Source organism: Montipora foliosa, unplaced genomic scaffold (assembly GCF_036669935.1).
Source record: "Montipora foliosa isolate CH-2021 unplaced genomic scaffold, ASM3666993v2 scaffold_178, whole genome shotgun sequence".
Lineage (NCBI taxonomy): Eukaryota > Metazoa > Cnidaria > Anthozoa > Scleractinia > Acroporidae > Montipora > Montipora foliosa.
The window spans coordinates 4,428-27,219 of record NW_027179480.1 but is presented as its reverse complement, the minus strand read 5'-3'; the positions used below and the strand labels follow the sequence as shown (position 1 = coordinate 27,219).

The window sequence follows — 22,792 nt, the reverse complement described above, 5'->3', positions numbered from 1 at the left end:
GAAACACTGGGGGCCGAGGAGACTGAAACACGGAGCTTCGTACCACAGATACACCAGACCATGTCAACAAACCTTGATACCCAAGAAGAACACCAACGTAAAAGAGGGACCAGAGTTTTCACTGCTGAAGAATTATAAGAAGAAGAAGAAGAAGTTGGAAAAAATCAGTTCAATACTTGCACCATCCCAGAATTACACCTCTATTACCCCCCAAATAGTTTGCATAACCCCCCCAATTGTTTGCACTTGCTCATGGGACATGAAAATGTCACAAGCGAAGTCGAAAACAATGCCTATGCAGATTTTTGGGGTGGTAAAATAAGTGTATTATGGGATTTATGCACGAGTAATGAATGAAGCCGTCAAAAGGATTTTCAGACGCACAACATTCCCTTTGAACAACTGCAATTCTTTAATGTAGGCAGCTGCATATGTTAACTACAGGAAGAGTGGAAAATGATAAAAGGGCCGGAAAGGGAAAAAGAACTGAGAGCCATTCTGCACAGAAGGATTAAGGGGAATATCGAAACTTGGCGAAAAGACCTGCGCAAGATTGAGGAAGCTCCGAAGAGGAAACAAGGACTGAAACAAGGACAGAGGGAAAGGTGAACAGAAAATATCATCTTGAGGAAAGGGGCACTTTGTATGTATCAGGCATGTTGAAAACAGAAGATCAGGCAGGTGGAGTTAAGATCAAAAGATACGACGAGAGATGTCAACAGTTTCAAACAGAACCACTATGGTTTCGGACCAATAGGAAGCTGTTTTCCTACAACAATAGATGGAACGGAACGAGGAGAAACTTTTCTTCCCAAAACTCTCGCCTTGAAAATGCAAAGGCGCTTTTTTCTCTCGACTTGAGGTAAGGCTATGGAATGATTACCATGCCATATGCGGGGATTTGCCAAAGAAAACATTCAACAAGGGGTTCTTCGAACATCGCTGCTTAATATTTGGAAAAAAGAAGAAGTTGTTCAGGGCGTTCTGGTTAAGAAACCGACAGGATTGACACTCTAAATGGCAAGAATGCTTGCCAGACTGTAGATTTCAAGGGAAAGTACCAGGGTGGATGGTCAGTGGAAGAATAGTTTTTATCAAAAAGGACACAGCGAAGGGGGCCCAGGCCTAGCAAAATACCGCCGTAGTGATGTGGAAGGTCTTGACAGGAGTTATGGGAGAGAAGTTATTACCACCACTTGGACGAATTGGACTGCTTAACAGATGAACAGAAGGGGTGGCAGTAAGGGATCACGAGGCACTAAAAGATCAAATGCTTGTATACAAGGCAATCCTGAAGCGAAACTGCCTGAGAAGGTTGACCAAACTTGTCAATGGCCTTGGATAGACTACAAAGAAGGCAGATGATATGGTGCCGCATTCAATGGATCCTGAAATGCCCTGGAGATGGTGGGGCAGCCAAGAATATGCTTCTCTTAATTCAGCAACAGCATGGTCGAATTGGAAGACAGTGTGACATTAGGAGGAAGGGCTCTCGGGCAGGTGGACATTAGGGAAGGAAATTTTTCAAAGGAACGCATTGTCAACACTACTGTTTATAATGATCATGTTACCCTTGACCCTCGTGCTACGAAACTGAGCGCTGGTTACAAAATGGCAAACGAGGAATGAAAGCTATTACACCACCTACTATTCAGGGATGATCTGAAGCTTGTTACGGAGCTAGCAAAGATCAACTAGACTCACAGTTGTCCAAGTAGTAGGATATTCTCCCAAGACATTATAGATGTCGTTTGGGCTAGACAAGTGTGCTGTCCTGGAATGAGAATGGACAGTGGAACAAGTTGGCAGTCGCGGAAATTAGACTTACCCGCCGACCAGCATCTCGGGGAAATAGAGGAGGAAGGCTACAAATACCTTGGTATCTTACAGTTGGACCAGGACTCTCAACACCAAGATGAAAGGCAAGAAAATAGGAAATATATCAGAAGAGTAGAGAGTGTTGTAGATCAAAAACTCAATGGCGGAAATTTGATCTGATGGCATCAATACCTGGGCTGTAGGTGTAGTACCGCTACAGTGCGGGGATTGTGGACTGGACGATGGAGGAAGGTAGCCAAACATGAAGTTAGGAAGAACTAGAAAGGATCCCGATATCTTGGCAATGAATTGCTGTCTGGACACACCAGGAGTAATGTTACGCGGCTGTACCTACCGAGAAAGGAAGGGGGAAGAGGGACTGATCGAATGAGGAGTGTCTAAGAACGGATGGGCGCAATCCCTTCATGGCTGCCTAAGAGATGAGCACAGAGTGGATGCCTTCAAGCTGCTTTGAAGCGAGAGTGATCGTTGAAGGAGAGCGTCTGCAGGACTAGGAGAGAGGAATAAAGACGAGAGAGTTAAAAAAAGGGAGGAGAAAGCAATACATGGTGCGTTTTTCCAATAAATATCAGACGAAGATGGAGAGGAGTCTTGGAGGTGGCCTCAGGAATGGCTTTTTCAACAAAGGAGACATAAGGTTTGATTCTTGCTGCTCAGCTACCAGCTTTAAGAAAAAACTCGATCAAGTACAACATAGATAGACCTCAGAGGAGCACCACGGTGTAGATTGTGTCGGGATGCCATTGAAAAACAGTAGACATTGTCGGGAGGTAAGTAGTGTGCCCCAGCGAGAGTATAGGAAGGCGCCACGACAAGGTGGCCATGCGGGGGTGGTACGCACTGGGAAGATGTGCAGGAAGTATGGGGGAGAGTGTAATGATCAAGTGGTATGACCATCAATCCTTCCCAACCCGTAGGAAAAGGATAAGTGAGGATTACCTGGGACATCACTATCTACACAGACAAAGTGCTGAAACATAATCGGCCAGATATTACTCTAGTGCATAAAAGACACACAGACAAGACATGCTGACATCAGCTGTGCCAGCGGACTAGAACATCACCAGAATTGAAGAGGGAAGGTTGAAAGTACTGAACTTCATTTTAATTCAGACGGATTCATGAGCGCGAAACGTCACAAGGGATTCTCTCGTAAACGCTGGGACAGTACAAGTAATGATTTGATGAAAATCAATAATCGCGGAAAGGCCTACGGGTTGCGCGACGTTGGATCCCTGTCCTGATCTTTTTTTCCCTATTCACCTTTTCTTAACTTAAAAACATACGTCCAAATTTCGGAACGGGATATGGATTCATATTTCCCTAGGCTAATAAACTATAACAAGAACTCCTTAACATTTGGAAAGGGACTATAATTGTTAGTGTTCAGCCTAAATCTTACATTGCTCGTGAAATTCTTCATCATTATGTTATCTTTCCTTTTGTCTAGTTTAACACGGCGGTTGGACTCTAAAAATGCTGAGGGCACGCAATTTTTCATCCTTCTGATCATTTGCTTCGAATCAAAAAGAAAAGATGACAATGGTACAAAGGTACAGATTTCAATTTGAAATAATTCAAGGTTTCTTTTAGTCGTTCGCTCGTAAGTTTACTTGTCCATTTATTCCATTTGTTGCGCGCATCCTGTCGGTCGGTGGTTAGTGAATTCCTTTTTCGTTCCTTCAGACCGTATTCCGTAATCATCCTCATCTATTGATTCCTTCACCCAATCATGTTGTACATCAGTCATTCTCGATCGTTCGTCATTGATTAATTTCATTCATATATTTCCCATCCTACTTAAGTTTTAGGGGATTGGAAAAGAAACTTGTAATTGACCAGTAGAGCAGGCAGTGTCCCCAGCGCAATAGTATGGTCGTGGGTGTGTGTCCTGTTTAAGCCTGGAATTCTTGTTAGACTTAAAGGGGACGATAAACACAAGGGGTTTTGCTCTCGGAACATGCTTCAGGGACACGGCTAACTGGGCAGCAGAGCTCTGCAGTGTGTACCAACCATTTTAAGGAAGAGCTGATCATCTAGGAGCAGAATTCCACCCAACAAACTGCCGATATTAGGCCTTAGTTAACTATTTGGAAAGCAAGCTCCCACACTGTCCCAGGGAATTGAGCAGGATGTTCAAGTGTTTCCTCGTGTGTATTGACACTTTTTGCTGCACATGAATTAATACGGCAAATGCAAAACATTTGACCCAAGCAGATTACCCAATGGGTCTCATCCATAATTCCTTTGGAAACATTGACTTGAGCTCCAATTCAACAAATGGTGTCTGAAAGGTCTGCAACTGCGAGCTCGAATTTAAAAGCACGTGGATGCTCAAAAAACGAGGCAGGTGCTTAGTGTCACTATACAAGACTTTTATGTAATGTATGTAAAAAATGATAGAAGGACTATGGAAGTAAACGACGCAAACAGTACTGGCCAAATTACCTAAACCACTGTTCATCACGCTACGTTCAAAGCAGGTGGCACACATGTCTTTTTCTCCAGGCATCATCATCATCATCACTTTAAATCTTTTTTTCTTGGAATGAGACCTTAATTAAGCCCACCATGTTTAACTGGAAATTAAATCCAAAACCCTTCTCTGTTGAAAGAAACAGCAATGTTCTTTCGTTCTTCTCTCTCGTATGTACTAATATGAAGCAAAGTCCGACAGGTGTGCTCCCTCGGGTGTAATCGATCGTGCAAAATGACCTGGGAGGACATGCCCCAGGAGCAAAAACCACTCGTGAGTAATCGGCCTTGATCTTTCACTTAGAACATTAACTTTTGCTTGACATTTCGCTCATTCGTTTTCTAATTTTTCTTCAGGGTCATTTATTTCTTCATTTACATTCTAAAGCAGTTCATCCTTTTTTATGCAGGTATCGCAAACACTACTCAGGTGCTCGATTTCACTGTCCGCGCCTGATTGTGTATCGATAAACGGATACGACCATATCCACGAATGGTGAGGGAATGTCGGAGTTGGACCAGACAGGACTTTCAGACGACAGACACGGTAGGTAGGGACGGACTAGCATGCTTGAGAAGTCAGACGGTATTTTTCCACTTCATTTGAATGGACAGGTCCAGGGCGAATGCTAGACAATAAGGAAGACACAGTTGGAGCGTAAAATGCAAGTTCTTTGCATACTTTAAGATTGTATAGCTGTGGCTTGTTTGTAGCGACCCTATGAAACAACAGAGGAGCCAACTAGGGCGGATTCTGTCTTATCTCTCTATCGTAGACTCTGAATCCCTTAATTTGCCGCAGGGGGCTCTGATAGGTGAAGGGGGCAACTTCCGGAAGAAGTCGATCGGTCTGCGGTCACATTAACTTTGATGATATTTGGCTATTTTTGTCAAAAGCTAAGGTGGTTCGACATTTTTCATATTTGCTGCGGGTCCACCGGTTTGAATGTTTTTTTTTTTATTTCAATATCCATAACAGTCGTTTCCCTTCGGAGCGATAAAGGAAAATAAACATGGTAAGAATGAAAAATGTATTATTAGAATAATAATAATATAAAATAATAATAAGAATAATATATAATCTAAGGACAATGAAGAACAATATATATATAAGACAATCAGAGCTATGCTAAACTTCCTTTTTGTCGATGTTGCTTTTTTTTCTTTGCATTGGGATGAATTTTCTGCTGACAACTTTTTAAGACGCTATGACTTTTTATAATTTGTATTTTTATCTTGTTATTACGAATCGCTGGAATAGTTGAACTTGAGCTGCTTACTTCCGTGAAAACCACATTGTTTCAGCTAACAGAATCGAATGGTGTTTTGAAATGTTTTTACTTTTTTTCTTTTGAAGTTAAACTTTGTAAATAGGATTTTATATTTAGCACCACGTTGTATGTATATAGGCTTTTTCGATTATTAAAATGTTTTTCTTTCTAATAATAATAATAATAATAATAATAATAATAATAATAATAATAATAATAATAATAATAATAATAATAGTTTATTCATCATCATCGCAAGTTAATGAATTACAATGAGGGTTACAAGAGATTAAAAATACATACTGGGGTTTTAGTTAGCAGGGACCGGGTTACAATGCTAACAATTTACCTCAATTCCATGAGAAACAAAAACTACACGTAAGTTATGTGTATAGTATTTAAACATTTCAAAAATCTATGTATAACTATATGATGCACTAAATTATTTAAGTATAAATTGCACTCGGAAAGAAAATACGACGCCAGTCTTTGAGTTGTCTGCTTTCAGGTCTTGTATAGAGTCCCTGCGTTTCTCGTTTATTGGTCGTGATGCACATACTAACTCGTCATGGGGAGATGTTTAGAGAGGACCTCCTCTTGAGATCTTTCCATTTGTTTTTATGCAGAGTTTACTGCGTTTTACATCTAAATCTATGAAGGTTTAGAGATTCAAGAGCTTCGGAAGTTAAAAAAAAAACGCAGTTGCGATGATTTTAAGAGCACGTTTTCTTGTGAGAGGTATTAGGCAACAGCCAATCATATTTGGATAAGGGGCAACAGCCAATCTTATGACGGGAATATGCCTTTCTGAGCTTGGGCTATCCCAAGCGGAGCACATGCCCGCTATATAATTGGCTGTTGCTGAACCTAATCGGAGTCTGTGACAGGCGTGGGGAGTCTAGCCAAAAGTAACTTGAAGCATATTACTATGAGAAAGGGTATTATGGGAGATGCCCTCTCTTGCCCTTTATTTTCTCTTGTTATACTCAACAATAGTCAAGACAGATTCGTATCAGAGTGATATAAATAGTGGAATTAGGTCTTTGGTCTCAACGCACCCTCTCCGAAGTATTCGGAGTATATGTGTAGTGTAGCGGATGTGGTAACCAAATAGCTTGAATGCGAGTGTTCCATTTTAAATTATTCTGAATCACTAGACCAAGTACTTTGTGCAAAGTGACAACTTATGGCGATTGATTACCCGATCTTCAATTTAGGTCTAGTTTCGTTTCTACTAATGTATTGTACTCAGTGATCATCTACGACTTTGGTTCTTTGGCTAAGGGATCAGGGCCCAGTTGTCTTTACTTAAAGTAAGTACTTTTTTGGGAAAATAGGGCGACTGCGGTTTTTGAAATCTTGCTGGTAATTTAAAACGGAAAAATGATTAAATCAAGGAATTAGTGGGGTTATACACGCCTTTGAAAAAACTGGGGCCTGAAGCTAACCCACCAGTAAACAAATTATGACCACGACTTTTTCGAGTGTAGAATGCCTGGAGTTCCCCGTAGGCCGTTCGTTTGCAACTCTATGCCGAAATAAAACTTGAGGTTAAATTAATGTCAAAAAATTATAAGATTCGCTATTTTTTTTTTCATTGGTTACACTTTATGGATTACACCATTTCTGCCTGTCTTAAGGAATTTAGTCTTGACATTTGTATTCCAAGCAAGCCTGGAATGATCCAAGATTAAAGCCGCATGAGCTTCGGCAAGCCGATTTTGCTCTCTGGAAGCGAAAAGGCCATTTGGGGCTTCCTGATAATTTCTGCCTTAATATTAAAACCGCTAAATTGCCACCATGTTCCTGCAGCAACTAGTAGAATTGTTATTAGTCCTACATGGAGATATCGAACTTAGTGAAGGTAGGTGCTAAGTTTTTTTTACCTTTTTTTCTAATACTGTTGGAGCCAAAGTATAATTTGAGAGTTTTTCCGTCATATTTCCACCATGTTAGAACTACTGAAAAACCGGAACTTAAAATACTTTGAACAATGTTCCGGGTCCCTGTTCAGCCGGCATCCGTGCTGTCCTGATCAAGACTAAGGGCGCTTTCAGTTTGTCAGAACTGGCCGGCCAACCCGTCAGTTTGCAAACTAAGCCTAAATGCAACGATTCAAAGTGAAGGAAACCTTGCATGATAATCCAACTAAAAAATCTTCTGTAGCAGTATTTATTCATAAAATGAGTGGAATTTGAAGGTTTAGGGTATTCCAATGGCCCGGTCTGGCCGGTCAACGTCCGTCAAATGGAGAGCGTCCTAAGTGATAAGGACTTTTTTTCTTTTCCCACACGTTTTTAGATAATATAGAGTAAATCGAAAGTTTAATGCAGGTTCTGTTCAGCCGTGGTGAGTCATATGCACAACTATCAATTAATATTCGGCTTTATGTTATTGTCGTTACCGTAGGCCCTCGTCAGTGCGAAATTAAACTCCAGTCGTCATGTAGGCTACAGTCTTTTTACAAAATGGTTGCGGTCGGAGAAATTTCTTTCTCCCCTTTGCAAATCACCAATGTCGGCTCGCTTCGGCTGCGTGTAGTTTGCGGACGGAAATAGGCGTTATACCGTGCAATATTGAAAGGGAAGGAACAACAAAAAAAAAAAAAAAAAAAAACATGATTTCCCCCCCCCCCCCGGTGTCTCTGAAGTTGGGTGATGTCTCACTGAATTTTTCCCAGACTTTATAATCTATATTTACTATTTAAGTCAACCTATAGTTATTCATTTAATCCCATTCTTTGTGGTCTATTTGCAAGGTTAAACAGTTCCGCGTCCTGTAGGAAGAATTTAAGGGATTACCATCTAGATACGGCAAACTTGGTGTTCTGGAAATTTTAAGCTGTAAGTACCACCACTTTCCATCTCATTTTTGCCTCTTTCAAAAACGAGCCGATGTTATGACTTTTCATATGAACTGCAGTTAAGAACGCCCCTGCGTGACAGGCATTCGAAGGGGAAGGGAAAGAGAGAACCGGTGGGAGAACGAGGGGAAGGCGCGCGAGGAAGAAGGGAAGGAGACGCCTTTTGTAAGGACGGCAAGTGTCTTTTCCGTTCAACCCCTCGTGATATGCATTCCCATAAGACAGCTACGAAATCCACTAAACTGTCATATTAAAAACAAATTGCGATTTTGAGACGGCAATACCACATTATATTGACGGCTCGTTGGGGAGAAAATATATTCCGTAGATAGAGCCTTGTTGAACATCAGCTAAGGAAAATTTCAACATTTCTTTCAACTATTAGTTAATGACCGACGCAGCTGTATTTGACTTCAGCTGCTGCAGTTCCCAGAATATATGGTATTTTTGTCCTTTTTAACGTAAAGTACTTTGCCTTTTTTTTGTCATTGTGGACTGCCAGGCAAGGCCGATGAAAAAAGTACGTATGACGGCAGCACAAAAAGTCGTCTTTGTCGTAGTGAATCACACAATACGTTATCATGAGTACTGCTTGTTCACATCCATTAATACACTTTTTTGTTGATTTTTAAGAAGCAATCCTAATTAAACACGACAATGTTTTTTTTTTTTCTTTATTCGGTCCTCAGGCCTCTAAGCTTCGCTATGGGATAAGAGTCCTGGAAACAAGATTGTCTATGAGTAGATCCAGCTGCCTTTACATTTCTTCTATTTTATTTTTTCTCTGAAAAAAGATTCATATGACGTCACCGATCATGGAGTATCACGGGGAGAACGAAAAAGCTGGTATCATTTTGGAGGATGAAATGTCAGGAATTTGAGCTTGCTGACTGTCAAAGTGAGAGAAAAGAAGTGGAATACGTTATAGGTATTGTTAATTACCAGAAAGTTAACCAAGAATATTTTAAACGATAACGGAAAATTTGTTGCTTTTCTCGAAATACTTGGGGGCACTGCCAACTGAAATGAAACAATCATCGGCAATCAAATCAAATGTTCAAATGAACACCAATCGTTGTCTCGCAGTGATGAGCGCAAATTTCTATTGCGTCGCGAAGCCCTGAAAAATTTTCAGGACTTCAACGGGATTTGAACCCGCGACCTCGCGATACCGGTGCGATGCTGCAACAAACGGAGCTATGAACGCACTGCCGTTGGGAGGATGTTCACTGGTCAAATGTTGATTTTTTAGGAGAGGGGAAAACCGGAGTACCCGGAGAAAAACCTCTCGGTGCAGCAGATGAGAACCAAACAAACCTAACCACATATGAAGCCGAGTCTGGGAATCGAACCCGGGCCCCATTGGTGGGAAGCGACTCTCACCCATGCGACATCCCTGCACCCAGCTACTGACTATTGCTTTTATGGTTATTTTGATTTGCTTATTTTCTGCCTCGTATGTGCATCTGCCGCAGCGACAATGATTGTCATGAAATTAACCGTGTCACACAAGGCGATTTGTTGCGTGCGACTTCGTCACCGCGACGAGTCGCAGCGCGAAGTATCGCCTTGTGTGTTCCGGCCTTAAAGTGGTGGCATCTCCAAAATCCGGAATTACATTTGATAGAAGTATCCTTCTCGAGTGCGGATACTTTGGATTCATTATCCGTTTTCGGATTTTCTAAAAAAAAACGCATCCTGAAAGTTACATTTGGATGAGTAATAACGTTTAAGTCAGAATCGTGCCTACTCATGAAAGTGCATTGTCCTCTGGGCTCAACCCAAACTCATCTGGTTGCATATGTTTCAAGGTCTAAAAAAAACTAAAAAGTGAACTGTGACCACTGGGATTAATAATTACTCTGGTGCCTAATTATAAATAGCCTACAAGGCACGTAATAGTCTAACGACAGAGCCATCAAGCCCCGAATTAGAATATAATTAATTTCAGAAAACGTCTGGTCATTGAAGCAAGTTTCTTTAAACTTCAACGGGTCTACCAATTGCATTTTGATTTCATTTCCTATAGGAATGTTAGATCTCTGCAATCCCATTCACTATCGACCTCACATGTCCGGTAATATTATTCTTTTGGTCTTGGACGTAGTGGGCAATATTATTATTGTGGTGTGATTTGGTCATCATTGGGCGAGGTTTTGTCTATGTCCGAAGTTTGCTGGTTACGTGTGTGTTTTCATCGTGATGTGTTGAGGGTCTTTGATGTGACGTGCTGTGTTTATAATCACATATGAAGGAGCAAACTCAACGTACAAATAAGAACCTCAGCCACATAAAATGTAAAATACAGCATCGTCAACGGAAGACCTCAAGACATGATGATGGAAAATACAACACTTACACCAATCAAACCTCGTCACATAATGACAAAACCTCACCACAAGACAAAACTTCAAGAGCAAAAGAATAAAGAATACTAAAAGAAAGTTATGGATTTCCAAAATTATCGCTGAAAACGCGATATTACGATTGGCTCAAATAAACCTCGGTTCTCCGTTCATATACCGTAGGATCGCGTCAAGTTGTGGCCAAGATGAATAGAGTGCTGCGAAAAATGGACATTTTCGAGTGTCCAGGGATAATTACCATTCGCCGTTGTCGCTGTGAGCTTGGTCCTTGTTCTAGCCACGAAAGAATGTGTGGAGCGAATCCTCCTCCTAATATTTCAGTGAAAAAAAGGAGGGGAAAATCAAGAAAAGGAAGGTGGCAACACTATAACATCAACCCGGTGTGGCCAACACATCACACATGCACACGACTAATTCGCACCCGGTTACGGACGGCGGTGCCTACTCATTCAAAGGTATTTTGGCGCGGGTTGCTGAATATGCGGGAAAAGTAGATCTTAACAAGTGTTATTGAAATACCAAAAAGAAAATGGGGGTAAACCGTGCATTTTTCAAAGATAAGTACTTCTCAACAATGTTTGTAAAAAAGCTCCAAACTATAAAAGCATTGTATGGCGTTTCTTTTCCAAATTGACGCTTATTATCTCCGAAATATGCAGGGTTACCACCCATTTTCTTTTGCATACAAAAAGCACTTGTTAAGTTATGCTTTCTCCGCATCAGTTTGAACCACGCACAATATCCCTGAATTAATAAGCACCACCATAGGAAATCCGAGATATCTCGAGATGCGCAGATGTCTGCGCCATGAAAATAGTAGGTAACCATCTTTAATAGGCCTTTTGCAACTAACGATCACAGGATACACCCAACAATCCGCCCTGCTGGAGGGCAAGCTCATCCATTATTCACCACTGAGACATTAAAACAAAGAGACATGAACCAGTCAAGCTTGACTTGCCTGGTTTTGAGGTCCCAGGGCCCCCCGAGGGAATACTAATGAGCTTGCACATCCAGCATGGTTGGATTTTGTAACTATGTGATCGTTAGCCGAAAAAGATCTATTGGCAGCCATGGACAAGCTTGTGCTGCTTCCAACCCAACTTACCACATTTGTTGTTTGAAAGGGGTTCCTAAAAACCACCCGCCTTATAAGTTGCCTATGCCATGCTGATGAGGCTAACAAAAGGTCGAAAAAGATGTCCATGGCTGTCATTAACCGGGTGAAATAGTTGTTGCTCATGCGCGATGTGCTGGCCACACGGGTGTGGTGATATGGTGTGTCGCCTTGCTTTATTGCTTTTTCCAAATCCAAGGATTGTTTTTAAAAAATCTTTTATGTCCGTTACTCATATTGGCTCTTTAATACATTGTATTATCTTGGCACCGTGTGACATAATGAAATTATCTTGACTAAGAGAATATGATGTACGAGACTGACTCCTCAATATTTGGCATCATTCTTTGATTTAACATGACGTCACTGGCCGCACATGATGGTATGTTCACAAACAACTGAAATGGAGGGCAATGTTGGTGTCCCGCTCCAATCCTCTGGGAAGTGTGGCCTCTATTACTATGCAACCTTTTTCTTTTGGTTTCGTAGAAAAACATGGCTGTTGATTCACATGATTGAAACTAACAAAGGAATGTCCACGAAAATTATTGAGATCGCTTGTTATTTCCCGTTTATACTGTGGGCCTATTTTAAAGAAGACACCCTTATTGGTCAGGTTGGTGTCGTGTTGAAAAGGGTAACAAAAGATAAAAACTATTCTTCGCAGCCGTGCCGCGATCTAAAAATAGATTTTGAGAGCATTATTATGGTGGCACTTGGATTCGCGCTATTTCCTCATATTCTCTTGTTGTTAGCCAACTCGATTGGTACTAAATAGAATTCACGATCGCAATGAAAACTTCAATATTGCATTTTTCGTATGCTCTTGGTCTCAAAACTTGTCGATTAACCCTTCTTGCTTAAGTCGTGGCTCTTAGATGTAACATGTAAAGGGGCTTAGCCACGGACGTGCAGTTCGTTTTGCATTTTGTGCAGTACCTCACTCCAATAACTCACTCCAAGAGAAAATGAGGGGACAGAGAGGGAGGCTGCAGGGCATTGGCCGGGCTATGTCATGTCTACGAAAGGTATTTTAGACGAGCGGAAGTCTTTGTTCTAGCGGAAGTCTGTCTTACGAGACATCCGCATACAGTCTTGCCCTCGCTCACAGGTTCTTAGTGAAAAGCGAAAATGGAGGCGCACGTGGGAAAGGCTGACGAAATATTAATTTTCTTTCAAACATCAGACCAGGGGTGGCCTGCATGCGGAGACGTATCGGAAGACAAATCTTCCGCGAGAACAAAAGGACGGCTCGACGCGTCTAAATAGCTTTCGTGGATATGACATGTCCCAAAGGTGGGACCGGTAGGCTCCCTCTCTGTCCTCTCATTTTCTCCGTGCTTACTCCTATTCCCTATGCAAACTTGACGGTTAAAACCAAGATAAATTCTTATAATTATACAGCACCAAAATCAAAGCCTCATGAGAGAAAAATAGTGTCTGTAAAGCATACATAATTTAAAATACAAACAAAACAAAGTTTGAAAAACGGTCAATATGATGAACAATTTTTTAAAAACCAATTGCAATTCATTTTAATGATCTTCAGTTTTTCCAGCAAGGACAGCCTTTTGTACTTTGCTGTTTTATTCAAACCTCCCTCCAGTGTTTTAAGTAGCTATTCTTACGTTTCACCGGGGCCGCAATGAGGAATATCCATGGGTTCCTTGGTTTTACTTGTTTTCGTTCCCACTCTCTGGAGTTGGCTAAATTTCGGCCCATTTTCGGGTGCACAATTCCTTTTGTATATCCAAGAAAGGAGACTGGATTTAATTCGTCAAACGTCACCGTTATATTTCTTTTTGTTACTTTTAATAACATGTTAAAAGATCGGCTTTCCAGAACAAGCGGTTTCTCACTTTCAAAAATGGCTTTTCGGGCCCGAAAAGGTTTCGGGGCTTTCGAGCAACTGGGGCCCAGGGGGCCTGTTTCTTGAAAGTCCTGATAACTGTTGGGCGTGAAAAGTAATTTACGAAACTGCCTTTCATCATGTTTCAGAAGGTGGTCTTTTGACCCGTTTTGAAGTTAACAAAAAGCAAAAGGACTGTGACCTTTGATGACTTTAACAACACCTCTGGTCCTTGAGGATACAGAGGGGATTGATACACCCTCGGAACCCGGCACGAAAAGTTTCGGGACTTTCGAGAAACAGGCTCCAGGGGTGGGGTTTCTCGAAAGCCCCGAAAAAATGTTCGGGCCCGAAAAGCCATTATGTGAACCTTTTTCAACACACGTTTTTAGGAAAAGCCGATATTTGAACATGTTTTCAAAGTAAACAAACGCAAAGGGAACTCTCCCGTTTGACGACTTCAATCCTCCCCGTCCTTGAGATACTGAGAGACTTGCGACACCCGGAAACAGGGCCCCAAAAGTCCGGGGACTTTTGAGAAAACGGGCTCCTGAGCGGTAAGTGCTGTACTTTCAATGTGGTGTAGAATCGATGATCATCGTTCTTTGTTCCAGGTAAATACACGCATGGGTCTCAACGTTTGTTTTCAGAAGAAGGCTAGCATACTCATTTATTCAACTCTACTCGCCTACCTACTTTTAATTGTGGTTCTTTCTTGGTTGTTCTTCTGGATATCCAAAGATGCTGTCACGGCCAGAATAGCCCTTGGTATTACTAAAGTTCTCACCATTGTTACGCTGATGGGGGCCTCACTCGCTAATTCTGTCCCAAAGGTACATGCAATGCAATCTGGACTTACGTTTCTTCAATATATAGCTTTTTAAATTGTTTCTTTTCAGTTGTAACGGTATCGTTATTACTCTCAATCTCTTAGATTGTTTACTTTGGTTCGCTAAATTGGTATTCAATCGAAGTGTCTACGGTAACTTCGCGATAGGCCTTGGACTGCCTGTTTTTGTAAGCGCTTCCCCGACCTGCTTTGCTCGTCATTTCCCTCGTGATTCCCAGATTGCGCTTGGGTGGCTTTGCTCCTGATTTCCCCACCGCGCGAACTTGTTTGTGTTTACTTCTGTTTTTCACTAAGAACGATCAGTGAGTGGCGTTTAAATAGGCCATTTCCAAGTTCATGTCTGACCGCCTCTTCCAAAGCGTTTCAAGTCGCGAACTTTTGTGTGAAAATTAGTTTTCATCTATATATAACGTAAAACTAATTACCATCACAAAAACATTGCACTTAGACTCGTCTTGAAGAGGAGGCAGACATGAACTCGTGAAATGGCCTATTGCGCACCGATATGCTTTCCTTGCTCCAGAGTTAGTTGCATTCTTATATTCGCGTTATGATTGGCTGATTCGAATGCCGATTTTGATTGGCCAAAGTAAGTACTTTGGTGTTGGTTTCAAAACACTTTCGGCCAAACAGTCAAGAGCAGCTCCAGTTCATTTGTTCTTTCTTTTTCTTTAACGTCTTGTAGGCAATACCACACGTCCTAAGTATAGCAGAAATAGTCCTAGTTGGCAGTGGTTACCCTTTAATGAATCCGAAGAAGAGAAACACTCGAACAACTAGAAAACAATGTAACAACGTTTTCTTTTATTTTGTTTTTTATTTTGTTTTTTCATTTTATCTTTTTATTTCGTGAGATTTATCTGTTTCATTTACAATCTTCCCATTTAGTTGAGCCAACAACTTAGTGTGCATAGCTACACATCTGCCACAAAAGTGTGTGAGGACACTGTCGCATTCCAGTCGTACTTTAATCTATTGCTAACTTAAAGACTCATTTCAGCACCCTCTTCCCGACCACCACACCTCTTAATCAATAAAGTTTGAAGCTCTACTGTAACAATATTGCCTCAGGGGTGGAGGGGGGGGTTTTTGTTGATGACAGAGAGAATTTGTTGTAATACGAAAGAAAAAGTGACTCAAGACATTTTGTCGCCGAGTATAACTAAACTTGAGACTGGAAGTTGGTGATTACTGTTACTATATTCCTCCTGAGCGTTTTGTAAAGTAAGTCCATCGAATCCTACATACATTGTATCGTTCATCTTTGTTTCGGCCGTTCTTCTGGAGTATGTAGCAGTTCTTATGCACAGCGAGAGAAAAAAATCCAAAGCGGTGAGAAGAGCGGTCGCCATTCGAAAGACTATTAGATGGCGGAACAGGACAATAGAAGATTTCAGACTGCTAATAGAAACTCTGCAGTTCGTGTACAGCGATCTCAATCCTCGTACAGTTTGCCACCTCTCGAACAACGTCGACCCACGGTTATCCAATAAGGGTCTCCTTCATCCCACAGTTTGCAAATACAAGTCTGTCCTCAGGAATTCTCACTCAAGACAGGTGAGAACAAGGCCCGAATATGTGATTGCTCATCAAGAAAACTGCGGTGGACACGAATTTTAGTATATGAAAATCAGGTTAAAGCTAAAAATTATCCAATCAGCTCCCGCTCCGCCCCCCAATGCGAATTTCTATAATCAACAACACATGGTCGAAAAGCCTGTCGGTGGACGGTGGGCCTTTAATATATCATCGGCGAAACAAGGCCGCTGAATTCAGGCTTTATATATGCACACCATAGATAGCGGCAGTAGTAAGGGCTGGACGATTTCACTGCAGGGGTCTATTTATTATAGATAATACGATTACCTGCAGCTGATGTGTCATTTTCATTTTCATTTTATTGCCATCTGTAGATAACAGGCCACATTGTTCAGTTCCCTTTCTTTGTCTTCTTAGTTAAGCCCGTGTTCAAACTCAACGTTAATTATGATCAACGGAAGTATAATTCAGGCTATCATACTCCATTCAATTTATTTCAATTATGGCACTCAACGTCTCATTATGCTCAACGGAAGTATAATTTAGGTTATCATACTCCATTCACTTTTTGTTTTAATTTTTTTTTCATTTACGGCACTCACACGTTTAAATTATTGGATCAACGGAGTATTATAATTCAGGCTATCACTACTCCATCCAATTTGATTCAAGTATGGGCAATGTTATGGTTCTGCTCTCATCTGCCGGAAAATTCCCAACTACAATAGGGTAACATCGCAGTGTGAGACAAAATGGCGCCTTATCCATTGGCTGCATCGATCATCCTCACAATGCTTGAGGCGAGGAGAGAATCCAATGATAGCTTCTGAGAACAGAAGATGACAAATCCAAATCTTCGCTCCATAAAGAGATTAGAAGTTTCGTCTGCTCATGCCACACGTGTTCGCCCATTCTGTTAAATTACATACTGTAATAGGCCATGTCCGGAGGTCATGTCTGCCTCCTCTTCACAGCGAGTCTACCGTGCCGAGTTTTGTGCTGGTAATTAGGTCTACTTCACATATGAATGAAAACTCAGTTTCATAAGAAAAACTTCGCACTTTCGACTCGCTTTGAAGAGGAGGCAGACGTGAACTCGGAAAGGGACTATGACCTCAAACAACCCCTTGAGGTTGTCTTGGAAGTACGAGAATCCGCAGTCTTAATCAGGGGACTGTAATTAGTTGATGTGAAACCCGGCTTTTTCAGAGAGCTTTTTTAAACGAAAGGGAGAAGTGATTCTCCTGCTTGTGGACAAGTGACAGCACTTGTCTCCATTTTGACACTTGAACAAATCAGGTGGTTTCAAAGGGATTCGAATACCCGGACAGTCTGCGATACTGGCGCCAACACTCCAACCAATTCTGAGCTATGAACGCCGCTAAGTGGGACTCCTGGGACCGAGGTTGTGTTGCTCCCTTACACTTGTCGGCTTAATACCACGCACTTCAAAGATAGCCCCATTTATTTCAGTCATTCTCCTAGAACTCTTTTGTAATATCAAAAAAGGACGCTAATTTGTTGTCATCGCGCTGCTTTTTTTTGGAATATTTCGTGTCTGGACTCTCTTTAATGGGTTGAAAACGCTTATAGCTTTGCGATTCACTCTCTTTCGATTATTTTCTTCCAGGAGTGTTCCAGGCCCCGCGATTCAGCACCAGTCGATACACCACAAGCCAGCCTTCGAGCAACAATCCTTCGTTACATTCCCAGTATCTGTCTGCCGCTGAGTTCTCAAACAATGAAGTCACGATATTTTCGACAGAATTGCACGAATTCGTTTCCCGTTGAGCTTCTTCATGTGTCCACCTTTATATTACTTACAACTAATAGATAATACTTTTCCAATTGGGAAAAACCGTTTTGCGTTATGCGTACACGCTCCAATATCTTTAATTATTAGTAATCCGGGGCTCAATTGCCTTTGTGGGCATTCAAGATCACTTCCACTGGACATGGAATAAAGACATACACGAATTTCATATGACATTTCCAAAAACCTCGCAAATTATAATCCATGTTGGTATCTTGTTAAAAGGTGTTGATCTGTAAATCTTAGTAAATGTTGAGGAGGCATTAGTGTGTCCCAGGGGCTAGAGCACTTGCCAACGCGAGGACAGCATATCCCGGGTTCCCACTATGACCACTATTTTCAATTTTTCTCGGTAGTCACGGTTCAACTTCTCAACTGCACTTGTCACGGTAAAGGCCAAGCTGGTTTGTCCTGCGGCAGTTGGGATTCCTAATAGCTTTGGTTGTTGTGTTTCGTCGTTTCGTTGTAACTGCGCATGCGTTTCAATGGCCCTGAAAAAGTCCTATGGGGAGTGTCAGGAAGCATGTATTGTATTGAGTCTCACGCACTTTATTTTTTAGCTCAAATGCGTATTATGCATGGAATCAAGCCGTGGCTTGCCAGAGATCGATCCCGGGGACCCTGGGTGATTTATTCCAATGTCAAAGCCAAAAATGCAGTTTATACCCGTTATTCATGGAAAAACCGCACGCTGCCAACTCTCGCGCTCGCTCTATTATTAAGGCCTAGTCAAATAGGGTATGGTTTGGGCGACCAACCATTTTACCGTTAGACCACCGGTTTGGTACTGTTGGATCGTGTTTGTTGGTGTTTGATAAATTTGAAGGAATCACAAAATTAGATCAAACAACTTTAACAATTTCTTTTGTTCTCGTTTTTTGTTAATCGTTTTTGATTGGGCGAAGATTTGTTCTTTTGGCCAGCTGTATCAAACATGTTTGGCGCCACGCATGCGTACCCACGCTTGCGCAGTCGCTTGTAAGAACCGTGTTGTTTGAGTGTGTTGTGGACACCATAGTCTTTTGCGTGTGGTGGAGTTACATTAAACATGTTTTGACTCGTTTGGCTCCTCACTTCAACACCAGAATGTTTGGTCACCCGTAATGTTTGATGTTTGTTTAGTGACCAAACATTTCCGTTTGGCCAGGCCCTCTACCAGAAGAAGTTACCACAAAATTGTCAACACTATAAGTATATTCAGACCCAGGCTCGGTGGCTAGTAAAAACTTTAGCACAATCTGAATCCAGCTCTGTCGAGTCAGAACATGTCTTTGAAAAAAAAACCTGGCCTGGTTGGTTCGAGCTGGATCAAAACAATGCATTGGCATCGAGCGCACCGGGCAAAAAACACTAGCCCTTTTTTTTTTTAATTACACAGCATAGGCCGAGCCCGGTATCCATAATTACGAAACTTACAAAAATGAAAACGATAAGTAGTATATTACGACCCAGCGCCACCGTGGCTGGGTAAACAAAAAATTCTAATCATCTGAAGCGAGCGTAAGTAAATTGGTGTCCTCGGATTTTACCAACTTGGATGTAGATTTCTTTTAAAACTGATTACTTCACCGAGAAACTCCGCTGCTAAACACGAATTAAGGACTATGCCTACTATTGTTACTGCGTATACGTTGCTGGGAATCTTCGAGATAATTACTCGGCTTTCCTATGCGTAGGTGGATCTATTAATACAGGGATATTTTTGCGCGGTTCAAACACTATGAGGAGAACAGTATATCAGGATCCATGTACCGTGGGGTGTAAAACAAAAACGCTGCTCACCTGAATCCAGCTCGGAGATCTGTCATGTCTGAAAAGATTTATTTTACGCACAGGCTTTGGTTGGGTCAAGCGGGATCAAAACAATTCTTTTGCCTCGAGCGTAGGGAAAAAGACACAAGCAATTTGGAGTTCAATTACCTTTTTTCACACAAAAGTTAAGCACTAATCTGAACTACACATCTTGACACGATTTGCATGTTATGTTCAAAGGTAACCCAGGCTCACTGTGTGGTGGGTAAATATAGGGAAAATATGAGGCGAGGTTTAGGGTCCTGACAATTTGCTAGAAAATGGAAATTAAAATCGATAAAAACTTACCATGTTGTGAGCTGTTGTTGTCTTTCATACGTACACGAAGTTTCGGGAAAAATGGTCCCCGTCCACCTTCCTTCATAGTATAGTGACAAGGTAGGAGACTGGAAGCCAGCTTATGGACTCCGAGCGACCAAAACAAGCACGATTTGTTTCCGCGAAAATCGAATCCAGTCGCTAAATAAACACGCCAGGCTCGTGGAACATGAATTTCTCTCCAACCGTGAATCCACTGAAGCATCTCCAGGTAGCAACGCGAAGCCACCAGTATCCGTACAACTTGTAAGTTAATCTGTCTAAATGGGCGGGCCAGAAAGCGTTGCACTCGCGAAGTGTCCAACTCAAAACGGCCTGGTGGACGAGTAGAATAAGTCGCCCTGGAGAGAGGGGAGTCCCAGATGCCTCAGTGAGTTTCGTTTGTAGCAATGTGACACTCCCCTCCCTCCAGAACTTATTAAGACTCGTCACCAGGCGTCTAGAGTCCAGTGCCACTTTGAATTGGACATTTTCGTTAGTGCAACGGCTTGCTGGCCGCCATTTTTACGACAATCAGTAATTACACGTTTTACGGAGTCTGGTGGCTTCGCGTTGCTACCTGGAGGCTTCAGTAGAGTCATGGTAGTTTAGAGAATTCATGGTCCACGAGCCTGGCGCGTTTATTTAGCGAATGGATTCGATTTGTTGCGAAAAAAAAAATCGTGCTTGTTTTGAGTCCCCCCCGCTCGGCGTCCATAAGCTGGCTTCCGTCTCCTACCTTGTCACTATATTATGCGGGCAGGTGAACGGGGACCATTTTCACCGAAACTTGCGATTTGCTACGTATTAAAGCCAACAACAGCTCACCACATGGTAAGTTTTAACGAGGTTTTTATTTCCATTTTCTAGCATAATGTTCAGACCTAAACTTCGACTTATATGTTCTCTACACAGTGAGCCTGGGTTACCTGTGGTTATGTTCTGAATCGTTCTTAACAGACAGCTGCTAAAATGCTGGCAATGGGGCCAGTAATTCTGTAATTCCAACTGCTTCCCTAGGCCTAATTCCAAGGTTGTCAGCAACATAAAGCAAAGGAATATTCCAATGTTTTTTTACGGAGCTAAGAAGAAGCAAACGAAGCTGTTTGCTTAAGGCCAATCTTTCCACCGTTTCTGGCCGCCATATTAGTAGAGTTTAAGATCTGCGAACGAAAAACGTCATTTAAAATTGCAAAAGCTCAGATGTCATAATCTTTTTCGTCATTGTGTCGTTTTCTCGAACTTGTAAAAACTAGTGTAACTTTCCAGGCACTAAATTAGGAGATGCGGTATTGGAATCTACGACAGAAAATTTCCAATTCGCTGCGTTTTGTTCACGTTCTCCGTCTAAAACGTGAGAATTGTTCATTTTACGTCGCAGAATTGCGAAAAGAATGTACCAAAACATGAAAACTGCAAATGCCCCCAATGCGTGCAAAGCTATTGTTTTTGCTATTTTGCTATGCAAAATTTGTGACTTCTCTTCCGTTGCACGTCGCGTCGTAGATAAGGGACGACTGGTACGGCGACGAAACACGTAACTTAAAAATATTAGTTTTAGCTATTCTAAAGTATTTCATGGTAATTCCATCTTGTTTAGAGTATACAAAATGAGCGACGTGTCCTCGAACGGGACTGGGACGGACGGCTGTGAAGTAACAAGAGGGAGACTGAAAGATTCACTGTAGGTGCCACGTTGTCGTCAAAACCTTAAAATTGGTAATCATTCACGTCGTAGCTTTGACGGGAGTATAGGAGAGAAATATCCAAAAATGCGTGCCGCACGTGACGGACACGATCATGTCGGTTCTTTTAACCAATAATATCTACTACGTTTTTGGTGTTGCGTTGCGTTGGCGTTGCCGTAGCATGTCGTCGTTTCGGCTTAAATTCCTTATTGGTTGGGGAGCAAAATGCGCCTTCAATTACAGTGAAATGTATCAGGATTTTTGCCGAATTGCAAACATTCATAACTCCGCTGACAACAGTGGCAAAACTTACAAAAGTTTAAAATATTTTTTATTAATTTTATTAATATCGTTGCCTCACACGGGAAAACAGCCAAGGTGCAACGTCTGAAAAATGGATATTAGAAAATTCGTCATGTCCCTTCAAATTTCGCGGGAATTTCCGTAGTTTTGATTGCAAGGGTTTGTATCTGAAATTTACACATTTTGTTAACTGTGGTTATAGGTTGATCTCTGGCTGCCATTGCTTCACGAAAATAGTCTCAAGGAAAGTTCATTTTGAGAGGTATTCCTCCTATTCTTCCTAGCTGCAAACTGTCAGACCCGAAAGGTGTTATAATGGTTACGGCAACAAAATTTCACGGACATTCACTGTTCATCCGTGTTTGCCCCAAACAACATGGCGTCAGAAGACGTGCAAAGTTCTAAAAGTTTAGGACAGTTTATTTCAGACGTTGTTTCATCGTCGAAAACACCAATATGGCAAGCCATGATTTGCTGCATTGGAATAAATGATAAATTCAATGCTTTGAATGTGTCGACTTTGGATGTCGCCTTGGCCGTGTCAGCCGGGGAAAACAAGATGTGGCCAGATTAGAGAAAAAAAGTGTGTGACCTATTTCAGTCAGCAAATATAAATGGAAATATATAATGGAAACTCGAGGAAGAACTCTCTACGCTGCTTTGGATCAATTTCCGCCTTCTGTGGCTGAACCTATTTTCAAACACAGAGC

The 22,792-nt window shown here is 41.7% G+C and overlaps 1 pseudogene; it reads left to right on the top strand.

The window, feature by feature from the left end:
* Window positions 1–1,785: 1,785 nt before the first annotated feature.
* LOC137986310 (gamma-aminobutyric acid receptor subunit beta-2-like) lies at window positions 1,786–16,123 on the top strand (annotated as a pseudogene).
* The last annotated feature ends 6,669 nt before the right edge of the window (window positions 16,124–22,792 follow it).